General features: G+C 40.4%; 1 non-coding gene across 1 annotated transcript; it reads right to left on the bottom strand.

Annotated features, from left to right (window-relative positions):
* Positions 1-3152: 3152 nt before the first annotated feature.
* LOC149184840 (small nucleolar RNA Me28S-Am2589) lies at positions 3153-3256 on the bottom strand. Its single transcript, XR_016257864.1, has one exon. It is a non-coding gene; the product is annotated as a small nucleolar RNA Me28S-Am2589 (small nucleolar RNA).
* Between the last annotated feature and the right edge of the window lie 18193 nt (positions 3257-21449).

Below are 21449 nucleotides of genomic sequence, written 5' to 3'. Positions count from 1 at the left end.
TATAATCTCAGCCATTCAAGAATTATGACTCCTATTAGTATAGGAACCTAATAGTGGCTCCACTTGGGGATGGCATTTCCTAGTGAAATGTCAAGAACTTGTAGATCAATGGCCTTTTGAACTGCTGTGATCTAACTTCTACAACTTTTCCCTTTCCTTTACTGCATTATTGCTATTTATGACAGTGAAACTTTTGAAGCTTAGGGCCTTCTCTTCGGGCTTCAACTCCAAAATTACCATCCAATCAACATTAAACTTTTTTGAAGAATAAAATATGTACAAGTGATTAGTGAAATCAATGACTAGGATCAATGTAGTGCTTAAGCATTCAACCATTAACTGGTCCTCCTTCTAGTTTTGTACAATCCAATTCTTTGAGGAAAAAAGCATTATTACCCCTGAAATCATAAATGATGTAAGCGCCTTTCCATAGGAAGTCAAACTTCCCATGTTTACCTTTATCCTCCCTTATTGAGTCCCATTTCAAAACTTTATCTCCTAGATAGAAATCTTCTGCCTTGGTCATTTTGTCAAAATCTTTCTTGATTCTCTCCTGCACAACTTGGGATCTGATATACACTTCTTCCTTGGTCTGCTATAAATGAATTGTCTGGTTGATCCTGCTTTGAATATCATTTGGATCAACCTGTACTTCTTGGAGTAATTTCATCACTAGTGTTCCCAAGGAAGATGGGAAAACAACCTCCATTCCATAGACTAGCTGATAAGGACTGGTACCAATGGATTTCTTTGTGGTCAGCCTATATGCCCACAAGGCATTCACTAGCTTCTTATTCCAGGTTTTCTTGTTATATTCCAACAATTTTTTGATGATATTCACTAAACTCTTGTTGGAAGACTATGCTAGTCTGTTTCCTTGGGGATAGTAGGCTATGGAGTGAGCCAGGGTTATATGATATTTGTTGCAAAAATCAATCATCCTCTTTGATTTGAAAGTTTCTACATTGTCTGTGATGATTTTGGTTGGACAACCGAATCTGGAAAGAATGTTGGCCTCAAGAAAACCTATTATGACAGTATCAGTAGCATGTCTTGAGGGTATGGCTTCTATCCACTTTGTAAAATAATCTGTAGCAGTCAAGATCCATCTATGTTGGGTAGAGGAGGGGGATGGATTTCACCAATGAATTCAAGACCCCATTGTTGAAATGGTGATTCAGTAGATATTGGTTTCAAAGGTAATGGTAATAGTTTTCTTTTTCCTTCAAAAATTTGACATTTGTGGCATGAGGTCACAAATTTCTTTACATCAGAAAATAGAGTGGGCCAGTAAAAACCAGTTCTTAAGATCTTGTCAGCTATGGTTTTCGAGTAAAGATGTCCTCCACAGTCACCTGCATGAAACTCTTGCAATATTTTGTCAAATTCTTCCTTTAACAAACAATTAAGAAGGATGCCTTCATGATTTTTCCAAAATAAAGCATTGTCAATTATGCAAAACTTCAAAGATTTCATTTTTAAGAACCTAATTTTAGTCTTGGATAACTTAGGAGGAGCTTGAAGATTTTCTAGAACATATATAATGTCAGCATACCATGGTGATTCTATGAAGGCTTGGCTGATCTGTGGAGTCGCCATCTCCTCTTTGTTATCCAATTCTGCAATAAAATTTATGTCCAGGGCCTCACAGTTCGATTCAGCCATGAGATTGGCTAAACCTTGGCCTTTGATCAATTTTGTAGGTTTAATTTCTAGTTCATATTCTAATATGGTAGCTATCCACTTCCCTCTCTTTCCATCTAGACCATCTTGTGCTAGGATGTCTTTGACTACAGCATTGGGAACATAAGCTATTACATGAGAATATAGGATATAAACTCTGAAATCTTTAATGGCTTTGACTAGAGAAAAAGCTTGATTTTCCATTATATTGTACTTTAAAGGTGCATTTCTCAGGGCTTTGCTAAAGAAGGCTATTGGTTGTTGAAAACCCTAATCATTTTTCTACAGTAGGACTGCAACAATGGTATGTTCCGAGGCAAAAGAAAAAATGATGAAATCCCTATCAAACATTGGACTGATGAGAACTGGTGTTTGTGTTAAGGCTAGATTTATATCGTCAAAAGACCTTTTAGCCTCAAGTGTCCATTTAATAGTCGAATCTTTCTTTAACATGTTATTTAGTAATTGAATTAGTTCAACTAAGTTAGAGATAAATCTTCTTAAAAAGTTTATTTTGCCTAAAAAGGCTTGTAGTTCTCTGATGCTCCTAGGATGTGGTATCTGTAAAATGGCTTCAATTCTTGTTGGGTCGATTTGGATACCATCTTTGGAGATTATGTGGCCTAGTAATTTTCCCTTTTCCAACCCAAATAATGATTTTTTAGGATTCAGAGAAATTCCATACTTCCTACACTTGGTGAAAACCTGCCTCAAATGATCCAGGAGTTGTTGATCTGATTTAGAGAATACCGTGATATCATCTAGGTATATTACTAGAAATTCATGGATTTCCTTAGCAAAGGGCTATGTCCATTGCTCTTTGAAAGGTGGCTCTTGCATTTTTTTAACCCAAAAGGCATCTTCACATACATGAAAGTGCCCCAAGGAGTGGTGAATGCAGTTTTTGCCTAGTCATCTAGGTGGACTAAAATCTGGTTATAACCTGAGAACCCATCTAACAGTGTGATTCTAGTTGAACCTACTACCCTTTGTAGTATGTGATCCATTTTGGGAAGAGGGTAGTTATCCTTAAGTGAAACTTTATTTAGGTTCCTAAGGTCAACACACAGTCTAATTTCGCCAGTTTTCTTTCTTGTAGGTACCAAATTAGAAACCCAATTTGAGAATCTAATTGGTGCAATGATCTTGGCTTCGTACATTCTTTTGATTTCCTTTTCAATAGAAGGCAATAAAATGGGGTTAATCTTTCTAATCTTCTATCTAAAAGGCTTCTGGTTTTCTTTCAAGGGAATGGTGTGTTATATTATGTTGGTATCATAGGACTTAAGGTCCTCATAACTCCAAGCAAAAACATCTTGGAATTCCTTTAACAATTCTATGTATTTCACTTTTTCATTAGGAGGTAATGATTTTGAAAGTTTTATCAGTTTGGGATCTTCTTTAGAGCCTATATTACACTCCTCTATGTCCGATTTTAAGGGTTCCATCTTTGGCTTTCTAGGGACATTGTTTGAATCAAACAATTCCTCCAAAGGAGTTAATCCTTTGGGAAAAAAAAAATCTTTAAGATTGATCACTTCAAACTCTTTGTCAATTGCTTCATCAATTTCAATTTGTTTTAGGTTTTGAATATATGATTTTGTAAACTTTGTGGGATGGAATCTATCTATCTTTTCATCTTCTACTGTGTTAATTTCTATTTTATCAGTGTAATCAAAATCTAATGTTATGTCAGTATCTATGTTGCTATTTACAAATTCTTCATCTAAAGTTACAAAATTGTTAATTTGTTGATCGTTATTGAATACTTTCTAGTTCTTTAAGTTGTTAGGAATAGTAGGTCTGTGCCTAACCTCCACAGTGTACTGATGGTTAGGCTGAAATGGCAACTTGCAAGTGCTAGCAAACATAGCTAGACTATGAGCTTGCATATTGTGTTTTCTTGGAATAACAACAAGCTTGGTTTCTAAAAAGGTATTTAGTATTTCTACAATTGTTCCTCTATAAAAACCTAACCTAGAATCCCTAGTCATATAAACAACGTTGATTTGTTTTATCACCAACTCAGAATCTCCCATAATAGAGACTCTTATGGCTCCTAATCTTTTGACCAATTTGAGACCTAAAAGAAGTGCTTCGTATTCGGCCATGTTGTTTGTACATTTAAAGTTCAATTTGTAGGCATGTGCCTCTGAGTGATCATTTTCTAAGTTGTAAATCCATACTCCTGCTCCTACACCTAGTTTGTTTACTAACCCATCGAATTCAAGATGCCATAGAATTTTATGTTCATAATTCTTATTGTCTAGGGGAACAAAATCTTCTTTGACTAAGGTATCTAGGTCATCCTTATTATCTGAAATTTCTTGGATTTGGACAATTTGCTTTTCTTTTGCTACTGCAATTTATTTTAGTTCTAGAATAATGTTGTTTGAAGCATCTTCTTAGTTCGATTCAGCATTGTAAAGAATGAAAGAATCTATATCAAAATGCATTGAATATATAGGAAAGTTTTGAGGTCTCTCCTCGGTACTCACTACATACTTCATCAGAGTCTCTCTATACAGTTTTTTAGGATGTCCAAAGACTAATATGGTAGCATATGACATGTCAAGTTGTAGAGATCCCTGGAGTTTGGCACCCCATGATCTAGACAACAGCATGTCATATTTAGGTGGTATATCAGCAACAACTATGTCCATAAGAATGGTCTTAGTAGGGTACTACACTAGGGAAACACACAGGTCTTTTATAAGTCCCAGGCACTTAACTTGGCTTGAATCAAATGAAAACAGGTCCTTGTAAGGCCTAGTGATATCTAAATTTAGCTTCTTCATAACAGATTTCAGCATAAGATTGTGTGAAGCCCTAGAGTCTAGCATGGCATTATGTAGGATTTTATCATGGATGCTAAGGCTAATGTAGAAGGGTGGTATCCCTCCTTCCATTGGTTTTCCATTAGCATCAGGACCGAAAATTAACTCAGGTTGATCATCAAAAAAGTTAACAGAGTCTTTATTCTCAACGAAGTTCAAAGATTTGCTTATTTGAGATTTGTAAGTTTCATGTTTAATTAGTTCTGTTAAAGGAAATAAGATTTTAAGTTTGGCCACCTCTACTACCAAATTGAAAGGCAAAGGGGATTTGTCTGTTTGAACATTTGAAATCTTAACAACAGGGTTTGGAGTAGTTTGTTCTTCTTTTTCAGTGTTTGGAGTCTTTTTTATTGGATTTTCTAATACGATTTCTGGAGACTGTTCCACTGTTTCCTTGGAGGGAACTGAAGTGGAAGGTTGCTCATTAGAAGGTTGGTCATTGGTTACATCTTTAATGGTGGGACTGGGAGGGTTCTGATTTGATCTAGAAAGGATTTGGAGAGTTTTTGTAGCTGGAGCTGTTTTAACTTTCTTAGGCTGATTAAGTACTTCTTTCTTGTTTTGGTCTGGAGCATCAGTGTTATTTTTGCTCCTTAAATTGTAGTATTTATGCACTTCAAAGATAGCAGAATCATACCCTTGCTTGTAGTCGAATGATTCTCCAGTTTGAGTCTGTAACTACTGAAGCATGTGTAATTCTCGATCATCTTGAGTCAGAAAGACAGTTTCCTCATCATCTAATCCCATTAAGTTAATTTAGGCATCTTTCTCAGGGTCTTAAGAATGGGAAGTTTCAGCATAGTTCTCTTGGAAAGGGGGTCTAATATTCTAATCAGGCCCAATTTTACCAATATTTTGGTTCCGGTTCTTCCTAAAGTTTGGATTTCTCACTGGAGGTGCCTGTTGGTTATCCCAGTGAGGTTTCCTCTTAATGTTTTCCATCCTATCCATTAATTTCTCCATTCCTTTGGCCAAACCATCCATTTTTTGATCAAAGGGTGAAGTTTCATCTTTCAAGGGTGCTCTTCTTTCATTCTTAACCCTAGCTCTTTTGGCTAGCAGATTAGCTTCTACACTAACTTCTACACTCTGCATATCTTCTAGGGTTGGGGGATTCCTCTCTCTCAGTTGAAAAGCCATATCAGTGTCAAACCCGTCTGGAAAATTTATCATGGCTAAGCCAAGTGGAGGTCTAAGGTCAAGTGGTATTGCGTTATATACATTGTTAAATCTAGTACATGTAAGTTTTAACCCCATACATAAATTACCTACATACGAATTCTAAAACACAGAAAATAAATAATGCGAGAGCAAATAACATAAAACACATATACACAGATATTTTCCCCTGGATCCCAAAACTAGGACTACCAGCTTGATTTTTCATTATGTTCCTTTCAATGTTATAATACATATTTATACATGCCGAAGCATCCAATACCATGGACCGAAAACCATAGCATCCAATACCATGGATCGAAAACCATCGCATCCAATACCATGGACCGAAAAACCATCGCGTCCAAAAAACGTGCGAAAATCATGCACAAAACCATAGGTGGGTCCGCCCAACCTAACATAGGGTCCAAAACCAAAATTTTCTAGGGCGCTGCCCCGAACCTCATAAAGTGGGGTTATGGGTGTCCCTCAAACCCCCTGTTAACTACATGGAAAGAACATAACACAACCCAAAATTCTCCCACTTGTTGTTTTCTTTCCACAGGGGGCCACAAGAGAGCTTAATCATTTTTCCAGCCCTGAAATGCCCATTGTATCTCTACACCAAGAGAACTTCTCAGAGCTCATAGATTTTGTCAATGCATCTGTAATATTCTTTAAAGTGTCCACCTTTGCCAACAACACCTTTTTGTCTTCTATCATATCCCTCACAAAGTGATATTGAACATCAATGTGCTTTGTCTTTGAATGATATGCAAGGTTCTTTGCCAAGAAAATTGCACTTTGGCTATCACAGTCTATCCTTATAGCTTCTTGTACTAACCCCATACTTGAACACAATCTCTACAACCAAACTGCTTCCTTGCTTGCATGAGTGGCTGCCATGTATTCTGCCTCTGTAGTTGACAGTGCCACTACAGATTGTTTCTTAGTCATCCAACTGACTGCACCTCCAAATAGGTTAAACACATACCCACTTGTAGATCTTCTCTAATCCAGATCTCCAGCCTAGTCTGCATCAACAAAGCCATGAATATCCAACACTCTGTCCAATCTTGGTCTTCCTTGATAGCACAAACCATAATCACTAGTGCCACGAAAATAACTGAAAACCTGCTTCACTGCTGTCCAATGCTCCTTCCCTGGTTTTGACATAAACCTGCTCAATATTCCCACTGCATGTGCAATGTCTAGTCTACTACAGACCATTGCATACATCAGGCTACCGACTGCACTTGCATATGGAACACGAGACATGTCCTCGTCCTCTTCTTGTGTCTTGGGGCACTGTTCAGCAGATAACCTCACACCTACAGGAATAGGAACCTTCACTGGTTTACTATCCTGCATATTAAACCTCTGCAGTATTGTCTCGACATACTTCCTTTGGTTTAACCAAAGCTTCCTCTTTGCCCGATCTCTTTTAATTTCCATGCCAAAAATATAGTTTTCAGCACCAAGATCTTTTATGTCGAATTTGGAGGACAATTGGGTCTTCAAATCCTGGATAACTTCTTTGTCATTTCCAACCAACAACATATCATCCACATACAAGACCAGATAAATAACATGGTCACCAATTAATTTAAAATACACACAGTGATCTACTTTGCTTCTAGTGAAGCCAAGTCCCCGTATAAATGTATTAAATTTCTGATACCACATCCTTGGTGACTATTTTAACCCATATAGAGACTTCTTTAACTTACATACCAGTTCTTTCTTACCCTTCACCACAAAGTCTTCAGGTTGCTTCATGTAGATCTCCTCTTCCAGATCCCCGTGAAGAAATGTTGCCTTCACATCCATCTGTTCTACCTCAAAATCAAAAGCAACAGCAACAGATAAAAGTAATCTAATAGAAGTTACCTTGGCAACAAGAGAAAAAATATCACCAAAATCAATTCCCAGCACCTGGGAATAACCTTTTGCTACCAACCGATCGTTGTATTTCTCCACTTTTCCTTCTGCATTTGTCTTCTTTTTGAACACCCATTTGCTGCCAATGGGTTTCCTTCCAGCTGGCAACTCCACCAGATCCCAAGCCTCATTTTTGTGCAAAGATGCCATTTCATCAACCATGGCCTCTTTCCAGAGTTTTCCATCCTCTGAATCCACTGCTTCCTTCACAATTCGGGGATCATCATCAGTAACAAACAAAGAAAAATTTGAACAGAAAGCAGATGGACTATACCTTTCTGGCTGCCTTCTTTCTCAAACTGATCTTCTCATAGCTGGAGTTTGTGGCTCTTCATCTTCTGATTCCTCCTCTACTGTAGAGTCTGATTCTTCCTCCTTTAGCTCAAACTCTATCTTCTCAGGTTCCTTTGGTTGGACTTCATGTTTAATAACATCTTTCACCCCTCTAAACACCACATCTCGGCTGTACATAACCTTCCTCGTTACTGGGTTCCAAAGCTTATAACCCTTTAAACCATCCTTATACCCAATAAAGATGCACTTTTCAGATTTACTATCCAACTTTGTTCTTTTCTCCTTTGGAACATGTACATATGCATCACATCCAAATACCCTCAGATGTGAAAGAGAGGGTTTCTTACCAGTCCATACCTCTTATGGAGTCTTATCCTCCAACGCTGATGAAGGTGACCTATTGACCAAGTAACATGTAGTATCCATCGCCTCTGCCGAGAATTCCTATCCTAACCCGGCACCACTGAGCATGCTTCTTGCCCTTTCCATCAACGTCTTGTTCATTCTTTTTGCAACTCCATTTTGCTGAGGTGTATATGGAGTAGTCTTTTGTCATGCTATACCACTTCTTCAAATTCCTTACTGCAAAACTCTCCACCATTATTTGTCCTCAGCACCTTTATCTTCTTCTTTTTCTGGTTTTCCTCTAGAGCCTTAAATTGTTTAAACCTATCAAAGACTTCAGATTTCTTCTTAAGGAAATATATCCATGTATTCCTTGAGAAGTCATCTATAAATGATACATAGTAAACAAACTTACCCAGTGATGGAACCTTCACAGGTCCAAACACTTCATTGTGCACAAGCTCTAATATATGTTTCGCCCTCTTACCACTAGAGGGGAAACTCACCCGATTCTGCTTCCTGTATACACAATTTTCACAAAAATCAAAATCCAGAGAGCTATTACTCATACTTTCTACCATGCCTTTACCATGAAGTATTCAAAGGCCCTTCTCTCCAATATTTCCAAGACTTTGATGCCACAGCATGGTCTTTTCTCCAGAGACCACTAGATTTTCTGCTCCACTTTCAAGAACCACGGAATTGTTGCACCTATCAACAACAGTGCTACCTTGCAGCTTGTATAGAGTTCCAATCCAAACTCCCTGCATAAATACCAGTGCTCCCCGAACCATCTTGTAGGTATCCTTCTCAAACACTATTGTTACACATGCACCATCCAGCTTGCTTACGAAAATCATATTTCTGGCCAATTGAGGAATATGTAGAACACTCGAAAGTGATCTAACCCTCCCACCTTGCAACTTCAACTTTACTTTTCTGCAACCAATGATTCTAGCCTTCTTGTCATCCCCCAAGAAGACATCACCACCATCATATTTCTCATACTCATAGAACCACTCTCTATGGGGAATGAAGTGAAAGGATGCACTTGAGTCAATCAACCATGCCTCATGATCTACATGTGTACTTGAAGAAGCCAAGTACACATCCCCACCTTCATCTGAGGTGGTTTTTGCCTCTACAGAAGGAGCCTCACTAGATCCCTTTCCTTTGTCAAGAGCTTTACATTTACAGTCCCTTTTGAAGTGGCCTTCCTTTCTGCATTTTGCAGCACACCACCATTACAGGTTTTCCTGGAGATTTAGATCTCCCTCTAGATTTAGATCTCCCACTTGATGATCCAGACTTAAATAGGAACACAACAAATTACCGAGATAACCAAATACACAAAGATGCAGCGGAAATAATACTTCATTTCATTAATGGAAAATACTGAAATATGCTTACAACCAGAAATGGAAATAAACCAGCTAGGGCGATGGTAGCTTATCTCTGAGAGGAGATGTGTGGCTACATGCCTCTGAACTATCTTACAATGAGGCTTGAAGGCCTATTTATTGTTGAGAAACAATGGAAAACCCTTAACATTCCAAAACCTAACCCTAGAAGATGAAACGCCAAACTATGGGCCCCGTTTGGGTAAATTGGTACATCAACTTCCCAGGGTCGTAACTTTGGCATACGATCTCCGTTTGACGCGCATGATAGCCCGTTGGAAAGATCTCTCTGAGGACTATGATGGAAAAGATGATTTTTTACCCCAAAAATTGTAGAGGTAGATTTCCCAAAAAACGTCGTTTAGGGCCTCAAAACGGCTCCGGAAGTTTAAGACCTGAATAACTGCTAAAAATAGTAAACTGCGCTATAATTAAGGAAACTGAAAATGTCAAGAGGAACAATGGTGGGGGTCCAGGTGGACTTGGCAGGTGGCCACCAATATCCACCTGGATCATTCCTCCCCCCTTAGGAAGCAATGGTCCCCATTGCGTTGAGTTCCTCCATGAGATGGGGAAACTTTTGCTGAACTTGGTCCCTGGTGAGCCACTTGCCATTGTGAAGGAGTTGGCTTGCTTTGACAACTCGATACAGTTGAATATTCTGTTGGCGAGTATTCTTGATCTGTGTGTCCATGATTCGATCAGTTGCAGCTTGTTCCATGCAATCTGGATTTAATTCTGTGGGTGTGAGCTGTTCTGCAATGTCGGATGTATCTAGCAATGGTGGAAAGTATGGCCGAAGGCGGTCCACATTGAACACTGGGTGCAGGCCAAGGAATGGGGGAATGCTGAGTTCAAATGCATTGTCTCCCACAGCCTTAGTAATGGTGTAGGGACCATATCGGAGTGGTCTCAGTTTCCGATAGGCTCCAGTAAGGCGTTCCTTTTGTAAATGCAACCAGACTTTGTCACCCACCTAGAACTTGTGTGGCACTCGATGTTGATCATGTCGCTGCTTGAACTTGGCATTTCATTTCTCCAGAATATCATGGACCTGCTTGCGAATATGTTGGATGTGCTCAATGAAGCTGGTCGCCTTGTTTGTTTCAGACTGGACATGAGCAGAATCTGTGTGAGTAGCTGCAAATGGCATGGCCACATCAATGGGGCATAATGGCTGGAATCCCAAGCCCACCTGAAAAGGGCTATGGCTGGTGGAGCTGTGAAGAGCTCGGTTGTAGCTGTGCTGAACATAGGGGAGGCTCTCGTCCCATGTACGTGGATGCTTTGAGTTGTACATGCGCAGAATGTGTACAATCATCCTATTGACAACCTCTGTCTGGCCATCAGTTTGAGGATGGAAGGCGGTGGACTTAGTGAGTTTGGTGTCCAGTATTGACCAGAGACTGGACCAAAATGTACTAAGGAATCGACTGTCCCGATCTGAGATGATAAACTGTGGGATCCCAAAGTGCACCCACACTCGTTCAAAGAAGAGTTTAGCAGTGGCTTCTGCTGTGATGTTCTTCTTGTAGGCCGCCATGATGGCCATCTTCGAGAACCTGTCGACGACTACAAAAACACAGTCATTTCCATGCTTAGTGGAAGGAAGGCCGGACATGTAATCCATGGAGATGGATTCCCAAGGTTGGCTAGGGGTAGGAAGTGGGGTATAGAGGCCTTGCTTCTTGATGGTCGGTTTGGCAATGGCACAGGCAGTACATGATCTGATGTACTTCCCAACATCCTGTTGAAGATTCGGCCAATAGAAATACTTTTGCAGCACTGCCACTATTTTCTCGACCCCGAAATGACCAGCAGCTCGACTATAGTGTGCTTCCCAAATCATCTTGGCACGCTCACTTGAAGGAACACAAAGGTGACCCAGGTGGCATAATAGGTCGTCCTGGAGGTGAAAATCTAGAACATGCTGACCCTCTAAGAGGTTCTGGTATATGTGGCCAAATTCTGGGTCGCTTTTGTAGAGCAGTGGCCAATCAGAAGTCTCGTGCCCACAAGAGTTGAGGACGGTGGTTAACGCCATGATCGATGGTCGACTAAGGCAATCTGCAACATTATTAGTGTTGCCCTTCTTATACTTGATATTCAAATGGAACTGTTGCAGGTATGTGGACCACTTATGATGGCGATCATTCTGCAATTTCCCTTAGGTCTGTATGAACTGCAGGGGTCGGTGGTCTGTGTAGATGACTGTTTCCTTCCCCAAAATGTAATGCTTCCATTGTCGACAGGCCTACACAATGGAATACATCTCTTTATCATAAGTGGGATACTTCCGGACTATGTCTGAAAGTGTTTCACTGTGATATGCCACTGGATGCCCGTGTTGAGTAAGGACTGCCCCAATAGCATAGTCAGAGGCATCTGTCTCGACCTCAAATGGTTGTTGTAAATCTAGTAAAGTGAGCACTGGTGTTGTGCAGAGGCGATCTTTCAACTCTATAAATGCCTTCTGTTGAGATTCAGACCAAAAGAATTTTGCCTTCGCCCCTCCCTTGGTGACTTGACTCAAAGGCCAAGTGATATGAGAAAACCCCAACACGAACCTGCGGTAGAAGTTGGTAAGACCTAGAAAGCTGCGGAGCTCTGTCAAAGTGGTCGGAGATGGCCAATCTCAAATGACTTTGATCTTGGCTGGATGCACATGCACCCCCTGTTCATCAATAATGTATCCCAGATACTGAACCTAGGTCATGCCAAAAGTGCATTTCTCCAAATTGGCACATAGCTTGTGTTGCCGCAGTGTTTGGAGAACCTGTCGGATGTGGTGGAGGTGCTCTTCCCAACTCTGGCTGAAGATCAGAATGTCATCCAAGTATACCACTACAAATGAGTTGGTGAACGGCCGCAAGATGTCATCCATTAGCCTCATGAAGGTTGCAGGAGCATTCGTCAACCCGAAAGGCATAACCAACCATTCGAAAAGGCCCTCTTTGGCTTTGAAGGCAGTCTTCCACACATCAGAGGGTTCGATTGGTACCTGGTGATACCCTGACTTCAGATCAATCTTGCTGAAATATTTTGCCCCCTTTAGTTGGTCTAGGAGGTCATCAATCCGCGGGATCAGGTACCTATTACAGACAATGATCTTGTTCAGCGCCCGATAGTCAATACAGAGTCTCCAAGTCCCATCCTTCTTCTGTACCAACACAATTGGGCTCCCGCAAGGCGATGAACTCGGACGGATGTGGCCTTTCTATAGAAGCTCCTGAATCTGCCTCTTGATTTCATCGTTCTCTAGAACGTAGCGCTGATAAATTGGTCCATTGGGTAACGGTGCACCTGGGGTCAGATCGATGGAGTGCTTGACCTGACAGTGCAGAGGAACCCCTACGGGGGAGGTGAAGATGTCCTCGTACTCCTCCACGACCTTGTCCATCTGTAGTTGTCGTGCAGAGGGGCCCTGTCTGGAGGTTGTGGCCACCGTCTTCTTCTTCCCTTGAGGGCGTATTATCAGGAAAACAAATTTTCTAGTTTTGGAAATGAGCTTACTGCATTGTTTTGCAGTAATCAAAGAGATGGCAGCAAGCGGTGCTACCTCTGGTATCATGTACAACTGATTTCCCAAAGTAATAATAACAGCACGGGGCCTTGATTCATACACAGCATGTCACTTCCACAAGTATGGTTGTCCTAATAATACATCACAAACTTCAAGCGGAGCAATGTCACACAATACCTCATCTGTGAAGGGCTTGATGTTGTATGGAAGGCGACACTATTGGCTCACGCGAAGATCCCGTCCTTGGTGCAGCCACCCGATGGTGTACGGTTGTGGATGTGCTGTGGTCAGTAAGCCCAACCACTTCACGACCTCTGCCGAAATGAGGTTCTTTTGGCTCCCGCTATCGACAATGAACTGTAGCGGGGAGCCCCTTACCCACATCTGGGAGTGGAAGAGACGCTCCTCCTCCTCTAGATCTTCGGGTTCATTTTTCTGGATCTTGGCAGTAGCAACAGTGGCATTGGGATCCGCATCAATGATCTGCTTCCCTTTGTCATTCCCCTTGTCGGGTTCTGACTCAGAGTCGGAACATGCATCTGATTCTGAAACCTTTAGTTCAGCCACCAGTGACTGCTTGGCCCGACACTCACTTGTGTTGTGAGTGGAGCTCTTATGGAACTCACACCATTTTCCCATGTCCTTTTTCGGCTTTGCGGCACTGTTCTTTGCTTGTAGCTTTGGCGGGTTGTCTTGGGCTGCCCCGCCTTGGCTTTGTCCCTTGTTCTGTGGTTTAGGGGCACCTTTCCCTTGCTTTGGATTTGCAGATCCAAAGTCTCGCTTCTTTTGTTTAAACTTTTGCTCGATCTTGACGGCATATCGATATGCTATGCCGAGCGATGAGATGTTCAGGAATTCCATTTCTTCCTGGATGTACTTGTGCAGGCAGCCGCGGTATTTGAGTATCAAATGCTGCTCCGAATCCTTGCTACCCAACTTCGTGCGAAGGGTATGGAAAAGATTGGTGAACTCTGGCACATCTCGATCCCTTCCCTGCCGCAGCGTGGTCCACTTTATGTATTCGTCCTCATAGCTTCCAACAGGGTAGTATTGCTCCTTGATGGCATCCAGGAATGAATTCTAGGTGGGTGCGGCTGAGAATAGCGAGCCTGTAGTTTCATCCTTCTGCTCGCAGTAGGTTTCCCACCAGTCCTTGACGTGGGGGGCTGCTTTGAGAAAAGCGAAAACAATCTTTTCCTGACTCGAAAATTCATGAACAGAAAAATAATCCTCTAGCAGATTTAACCATTTATCTACGGCATCTGCGTCTATCTAACCCTCGAATATGGGGATTTCAAAATTAACTTGTACCTTAAAGGGCGTGGCGTTTCTAGAGTAGCTGCTGGAAGCTGATGCGTCACTTTTGGGTAGCCGCTGAAGGATTTAGGCAAGTTGTCCATCATCGCGTTTCATTGTCGCTCGAGGGCTTCTTCGAGCAAGATTTTGATGGGATCTCCTGCTCCCTCGTCTTTCTTCTCATCCGCCATGGGAGGCCGTCAAGATTTGCGAGGCTGGTCTTGCAAAGGTTCGACCAGCTCAAGCCCTAACTCCTTATATCCCGACCTCGTTGGGGACATGCAAAGAAAAACAGAGAAAAAAGCAGACCGCTCTGATACCACTGATCCAGACTTAAATAGGAACGCAACAAATTACCGAGATAACCAAATACACAAAGATGCAGTGGAAATAATACTTCATTTCATTAATGGAAAATACTGAAATATGCTTACAACCAGAAATGGAAATAAACTAGCTAGGGCGATGGTAGCTTATCTCTGAGAAGAGATGTGTGGCTACATGCCTCTGACCTGTCTTACAATGAGGCTCGAATGCCTATTTATTGTTGAGAAACAATGGAAAACCCTTAACATTCCAAAACCTAACCCTAGAAGATGAAATGCCAAACTATGGGCCCCATTTGGGTAAATTGGTACATCAACTTCCCGGGGTCGTAACTTTGGCATACGATCTCCATTTGACGTGCATGATAGCCCGTTGGAAAGATCTCTCTGAGGACTATGACGAAAAAGACAATTTTTTAACTAAAAAATCATGAAGGTAGATTTCCCAAAAAATGTCGTTTAGGGCCTCAAAATGGCTCCGGAAGTTTAGGACCCGAAAAACTGCTAAAAATAGTAAACTGCACTATAATTAAGGAAACTGAAAATGTCGAGAGGAACAATGGTGGGGGTCCAAGTGGACTTCGCAGGTGGCCACCAATATCCACCTGGATCACTTGATGACTTATTTTTGTTTCTGTTCTGGGACCATCCTCGTACAGACAAGGCATCACCATTTTGGCTCTCCTTATTTTTCCATCTCATCTCCTCTGTCAGCAAGGCTGAGACTATTTCATCAAACTGCAAGGCAGTTGTATTGCTACCTATTGCAATAACCAGACTATCCCACGAATCTGGTAGAGAACACAACAAACTGATGCACTTATCTTCATCTAAAATTTTAATATCAACAGATGCTAACAGACATACCACAGTATTAAATGCGTTCAGATGCTCTATCACCAAGTCTCCATCTTTCATCCTTAGGTTATACAGCTTTTTCTGCAAGAATAGTTTATTCACCAGAGACTTATATTGGTACAAAGTCCCTAACTTGTCCCACAAAGCCTTTGTTGTAGCTTCCCCTGATACATTCAGCAATATTGAATCTGAGACACACAATTGTATTGTGCTCTTTGCCTTTCGATCCAACTTCTTCCATTCTTCATCAGACACTCCCGTTGGTTTAGTACCTGTATCTACTACGATCCACTGATCTTTATCCACCAACAGATCCTCCATCTTGAGTTTCCACAACTCAAAACTCTGACCATTAAATTTCTCGATCTCTATCTTTCCACTACTCGCCATCTTCTTTCACCACCAGAATCAATCTCACAGATCTCCCACTGAACAAGGTTTACCACAGGCCCAAGTGAAACCCCTCAACAACAAAGGCCTCCCCTTGAATCCAAAATTGCTATGATACCAAATGTAGGTTTTAACCCTGTACAAAAATTACCTGCATACGAATTCTAAAACATAGAAAATAAGCAATGCGAGAGAAGAACACATAAAACACATATACACAGAGATTTTCCCCTGGATTCCAAAACCAGGACTACTAGCTTGATTTTTCATTATGGTCCTTTCAATGTTATAATACATATTTATACATGCTGAAGCATCCAATACCATGGATGGAAAACCATCGTGTCTAATACCATGGACCGAAAAACCATCGCGTCCAAAAAACATGTCCGAAAATCATGCACAAAACCATAGGTGGGTCCGCCCAACCTAACATAGGGTCCAAAACCAAAATTTTCTAGGGCGCTGCCCCGGACCCCATAAAGTGGGGTTATGGGTGCCCCTCAAACCCCCTGCTAACTACATGGAAAGAACATAACACAACCCAATAGTACAGTAGTCCTGAACGATTTCGTTTGGTCCCCTCTTGATGTTCTCATATTCAGAAAGAATTTGAAGAGAGTTCTTTTTCTTCTCCCACCTATTTAAAAATTGTTGGTAAAAAATTGCTAAACTATCTATATTGTTTTAAACAAAGATCTAAACCATTTTCTCACTTCTCCAGCTAGAGTTTGGGCAGAAATTCTCATTTGGACATCTCTTATGTCAATTTCATGTAGTTCGAAATAATCTGTCATTTTTGTTGTGTGCTATTGTGTTGTGTAAGATCCAGTGCCATCAAGGATAATTTTGCTCTGGTAGTCTTGTGGCATGGCACCCTGAGGGGCAGGCATTGCAAGAGGGGCATATCTATTTTCCATAGCTCTGAGTTGGGCAAGACTGAGAATTGGAGTTTGGGTTCTTGAGGGTGGTACAGAGGTTGATGGGGAACTGGGGGTGATAAGTGTTCGATAGGTAGTGATAGGTTGATGTGGAAGTGAGGGTATGAATGGAGGTGTGGAATGATCTTTGGGGATGTGAGGGAATAATGGTGAACTAAAAGAAGTTGAAGTTGTGCCAGAAAGTTCAGGGATCCTAATAGTAGTAAGGGATGACTATTGAGAATTCAGAAGGTATTGATTGATTGACAAGCTTGCCCTTTTGACTTCAAGTTCTAATGTAAATTCTGGACCTAGAACTATGTCATCAAGTGCACTCTCAGATTAGGTTCTAAATAGGGAAAGGAAAAAATATTCATCAAAAGGGAGATCTTTTATGAACAACCACTCATTAGGGTAAGAATTGGCTTTAATTAAAGGTCTTGGGCTTACTGAACTTTCTTGTCTTCTGACTATTCTCGAAATAAGGTTGGGATTGTCAAATACAGGGGGAGGATTTGGATCAGGGTTGGCCCTTGTATAGTGAGTTCTCCTTGAAGCCAGATTTCAAGCTTTTTCTAATTATTTTCTTTTTTATGAATTTTTTGAAATAACTTCTAATAAACCCTTTAAGAGGCTTGAAAATAAAAATTTGAAATTTCTCAAAGGTTTATTAAGACTGAGGGTTTGATTCCCCAGTATGGTCGACACTATGTTATCACTCGGAAGTCTTTCCTAGAAGTTATCAAAAGAAGGAACAATCTGAGGTAACCACAATCCTAATATTTTAGACTCGGTTTCTAGCCAACCTAAGTCCAAAGAGGGCTCTCTCTTTATAAATTTAACTTTGTTTTGGGTGGGATTTTAGGCTAGTTCTTAGTGTTCATAAGGTGTTGAATTTGGTTGGGTGGTGGAATTCTAGAAACAGATGGATAGAGTAGGCCTTCAAGCCATTTGGATATGGAGTCAATCAAAGAGTGGCTTCACTGGATCAGATCAATTACTAAAGGAGGAGTTCACAGGGCAGGCTAGCACAACAAAAAGCAAATCTACACTTTTAAATGGGTGAGGTATTCCTAACCAGGGTGAAAGGGCAATGAGGAATCCTTAAACTAGGATCAAGATGAAGAACAGAAGGAGATCAGTAGAAAAGGGCAACTAAGAATCCTTTAATATGTACCTAAGGGGGGAAACTACAAAAGTAAGGGAGCAATTAAGAATTCCCAAACTAAGATAGTTTAGCAGAAAACAATGAGAAAGTAAACAGTCAAGACAGAGAGCATTAAAGCTAATTCTGAAATATCATTCCTTGTTTACCATTCAGATTTCATAGAGACACACGTGAATATTTATAAACATGAATAGAAAACAATAGTATACATGAAGAGATAATACTTCTTTGATTTCCACTGTGCACAAGAATCCTGTGAAATGTCTTTAACTTTATTCCATGATCCAGCAAGCCAATCCAGTCTTGATTACAATAGCTCCTTAACCTGATATGAAATGTCTATAAGAATGTCTTTTGAATCCACCCTAATTACTACAAAATGTGAAGTATTTATACAAAAAATATTACAAAATATCTCATAACAGTTTGAGAATTATTCTAGGAAATCAAAAATATCTTCAAGCATGAAGATAGAGACAGATGGAAAACTACTTCTTGTTGTCCCTTTTATTGTGATTGTGTTGGCTCTTGTAGTTAGAATTTGTCTCTTTCAGTTGATTGATATCTATGTGCTGGAATGACTTTATGTCTTCAACCTACTGATACTCTTTACCTGTTGCACTTTGACCCTGCTTCATCTGGCTGCCATATGGATTTACTGCAGTAACTTTATAGTAAATCTGTTAATTTTATCCACCATTCATCTTCAAGTAACTTCATCTTTAGGATCTTTCTATATGTCTCATCAGCTTCGATGTACTTGGAAAAATTTGGCTTGTTGACAAACAGGTGCTTTACCTCATGCTCTAGGAAGAACAAATTTTCCAGATTGTCATACAATACCTTTCCTGTGGGTAGAGCTTTTACCCCTAAAGTACTAGCTTGGTTGTTGGCCAACTCGTTTAGTCTTTCAATGTAGTCCTCTTAAGTCATAAGCTTGTCATGAATAACCATAGGACTGGGAATGCCTTTTTCTCTCAAAATACCAAACTTTGTCATGAATCTGTCAATATCGGCTTGTATGCTTTGGCATTTCTTCTCAATATTGAGCATAAGGTTCCTTTTAGTAAGAACCTTCTTGATTTCTATGATGGTTCCTTTCCTATCTTCTATGCCCAGTTCATCGAGTTGATACCTATTCTTGTTGTTCAAGAGTGTTATCAATTGGTTGGCCTCCTCAAGCTTGTCTCCCAGATCTCCTTTTGTCTTTTGGATTACTTTGATGGCCACATTCACTAGTTCAGTCTACTAAAAAATTACTAGAATTGATGGCCAAACATCATTGACAAAGTCAATGATGTTGGACCAGAGGATCTCCTTTATATCTCCTAGGGGTTGTTGCAATGTTAAGTCTTTTTCTAGGATTTTTATCCTTTCACCCATTATTTGACTTTTCTAAGCTTCTTCTTTCTTCTGTATTTGTGCAAGCTTGCATTCAGTTTCCAAACTTATCACTTTTTCTCTAAGCCTTTTAAGCTTTGTAGCCTAGATGGTCATTTCCTTCTTGGCTTTTACTAATTCAGTTGTCTTCTTTGTAGATGTACCTGCACTTGTAGATGTATCTGTGACTGGGATGGATGTAGCTGGTGGAACTGTGGGTGCTAAAGAAGCAGCCAATTTAGAGGACACTGCTGTAGAGACTATAGGAATGACAGTCTGTGGAGTGGTAGCCAACTCACTCTGTTTAGACTGAATCAATTTTTCTAGCTCTTTCTCTATTTCTTTTAATTGTTCATTTAGCTTAAGGACTAAGTCCATAAGCTCCTCCTGTTCCTTTTGGGTTTCTAGTACTTCAGTTGTTTGTGGATGATGCAGATGAGGGATTTTGAGCTGCTTTTTCAAGGCAACTATGTCATCATTTTTCTTTTTGATTAGCCTTTCTGCAGCCTTTACATCCTTGGGATCATGCCCCAACTCTATGATTAAGTCCTCTAAGGAATTTATCCTAGTATCCTTGGCCTATGAAGAGGTCTTTTCTAGTTGGAATTACACTAATATATTATTCAGTGAATTTTGTAGTTGATGTGCTATAATGGCCTTGCTGGTCAATGTGGAATAGACCATTTCTCCAGCTTTTTTGTACAATTCTATTTGGTCGATAGGATGTATATCCTTTTCCAGCACCTCAAAATCTATCTTCAAGTAATTTGCTATAGACCTAGGTTGTTGTATGGTAGGCTTCATGAAAGTCATTTGCATCTTACCTTCTTTTACATCAAAGGCTAACATTAGCCTTGTTTGATTAGTGGGATCCATTTTAAGGTATTGTGCATAGCTGTGGGACTTCAACCTTTCATTTCTGGAATTTATCTCCTTGTATTTCTCTCTAATGTCTTGGTCCTGGCTAGCTGGAGCCTTAAATGAGGATACTTCCATGCTTTGTTGCCTTTCCAGCATTTGAGCCTATGTAGTGGAAGGTTCTTGTGTTCCTCTAGAGGGAGTGGCCTTCCTACTCTCTGCGCTTTCTATACCTACGGTTCCAGCTATTTCCTCTGTGAATTCTTGTTCTGAAAAAGGATTTAACCTTTTCCTTTTGAAATAATTATGTGCAATAGGTCTGCTAGAAGGAGTGATCTCCTCCCTGTCTCTTTTGGGATTCTTCTCCTCATTTAGAGGAGTCTGTAGAATAGGAGGAGTACTCATGATGTGTTCTGGCTAAACTAGATCTCCTGATATGTCTGGTTGCTTTGATTCGTCTTGCTCTTGAGGTCCTTCTTCTTCTTGTTGCTCACTATGTTCTTGTGTTTCCCTTTGGGATTGTGATTCTCCTGGTACCTGAAAAAAGGAATCTTCATCAAGTCTCCTTTCTAGATCAATCAACACATTGTCGACAACAACTTCTATGCTATCTCTGTCTAGTAAAGTGTTCTCCACCCATTCTAGTTGATTTGCATATTGTTCTATTTCAGGAATTCTGTGGTGGATATAGGGAGACAATTTATTCTTTTTTCTTCTGTTGCAAATGAAATCAAAAGGGTCATATCTCCATATGAAGCTTTGTTTCAGTTTGAGCCTTCGAAGGATTTTTTCTGCTTCTCTTCCAGCTTCTCTACTATTGCATATAAAGGGGCCAAGTTGGTCTTTTATTCTGAGTTGAGATTTCTTCTTGGCCTTTACAAAATGTACCTCATATGAATTAATCATTTGCCTGTAGTACTCCAGAGCAAACAATCTCATGGGGAGGTATCTTGGTAGTTTGTAGGGTGCTGACTCACAACCATATATTCTGATTTGAGTGTGATTTTGGTACAAGTACCAATCTCCCACTCTGTATTGTTTGGACAGCTATAGGACCCTACTAATATCTACA

This window comes from Pinus tabuliformis, chromosome 3_2 (genome assembly GCF_031772625.1).
Source record: "Pinus tabuliformis cultivar Carrire ecotype Pingquan chromosome 3_2, CPIR1, whole genome shotgun sequence".
In the NCBI taxonomy this organism is placed as follows: Eukaryota; Viridiplantae; Streptophyta; class Pinopsida; order Pinales; family Pinaceae; genus Pinus; species Pinus tabuliformis.
Note: the sequence above shows the minus strand (reverse complement) of the source record. Positions and strands in the feature narration are given on the sequence as shown.